This window comes from Austrofundulus limnaeus, unplaced genomic scaffold (genome assembly GCF_001266775.1).
Source record: "Austrofundulus limnaeus strain Quisiro unplaced genomic scaffold, Austrofundulus_limnaeus-1.0 Scaffold1726, whole genome shotgun sequence".
Lineage (NCBI taxonomy): Eukaryota > Metazoa > Chordata > Actinopteri > Cyprinodontiformes > Rivulidae > Austrofundulus > Austrofundulus limnaeus.
In genome coordinates, this window is record NW_013954128.1 from 18202 (window position 1) to 19841 (window position 1640).

Sequence of the window (1640 nt, forward strand, 5' to 3'; positions counted from 1 at the left end):
CCCCTAAATAAATACTACCAATTTCAAATAAATATCTTCAACATTAGGATGCAAGTTCTCAGGAGGTCACATTCATTAAATATATTAACAATTACAAACAAATATATTGTGAATATAAAATGTGGCAGTGCAAAGCCACAGCTGGTAGAGCGGTTGTCTCTCAGCAAGAAGGTTGCTAGATTAAATCCCTGCCAGCCCTCCAGTTTCCTCTCACAGACCAAAGACAGATCTAAGCTTTATTGGTCCTATATGTCTCAAATTATGGAGGATCGAAACTAACATAATTAGAAAGAAAACCAGAAGTACGATGGGCCAGCTTGTCAGGAACTCCCGGGCCATTTTTTTCTCCCCAGTTTGCCCCTGACTAAGATGTTTTTTAAATTTAAATTTAAATTTTCTAACTTTTATTCATCTCTTTTTCAAAAACAACATAAATTATTTATTCAATAAAAAATACACAAATCACAAATAAAACTAGAACTGCGAAGCAGTTATGACCGGGGTCCAAGCCCATGTATACATGGCCACCTTGGCCCATGTCGTCCTGAGCACATTGTTGAAGTATGCATTACAGAGTTGTAACATGAAGAGTTTACATAAGGTGTACTTGAGACCCTATAATATCTTAAACATATTTAGGTCTCAGTAAAATGTCATTCCATATCCAAATGTCCTCTATTGCCTTCTGTTCTGTCTTTTTACTGGGCGCTCCATTGTTAACTTTCATAAATCATTATACAAACTGTGCCCCCTCTGGACATGTCCAAACCATCTTAATCTGGCCATTCTAACGTTACCTCCTAGTTGTTCATCTTCCTGGGACTCTTTCTGCACCTTTTTACCACACTTCCAATTTTCTTGGACAGACTACTTGTAGCATGACTGTACTAGGTGCCTGTCTTTTATTAACTATACATTTACATGAATAGTTGAACCTAAGTACTTGAGGTCCTATAACTTTGTGCCTTATGCTTCTTGTAATCTCTCTGTTCCACCTGCCCCCTCCTAGTCAGACACATGTACTCTGTCTTACAACAGTCTGAGTTTCATTTCTCTTCTTTAAGATTTCTGGAGTCCCTGCACACACTGTATCCTGGTTTCATGACCCATCTAAGTCACTCTAACTGGGAAAATATATTTTATCTAACTGCTTCAATTTTAGTAAAAAGGAGAGCATAAAAACTTTACCTCGGTTTTTAAATTACTCTGATATGCCAAATAAAACTGGAGTCATGATAGTGTACAACACGTTTTTTAAATGACATTCTTTCTCATGTGCAATACAGTGGCAGGCAACACAGTAGTTTGGTGTAAAAATTGAACTCCACCATCAGTCTCATCCTGTCCAGTCATGTTTTATTTTTGTGAAGAAGTGAAAAATCTACAGGGAAAAAAAGAAGATGCCAAAACTGAATGTTTGAAGGTGATGGAGAAACAGAAAGTGCAGGAAAAAGTAATTAGATTTGCAATATTTAGTGTGTTTCAGGCTGAACAAAAAGAAACAGAACATGGCAGGTTAAAGCATTTTTAAGGGGAAATATAAAGGTAAAATCTAAATACTCCAAAAACTCACCACGTTCTCTTCCATCTCCCTGTTCTCACCACCATGGTCCAAATGATGCCAAAAAACTATCCCACAA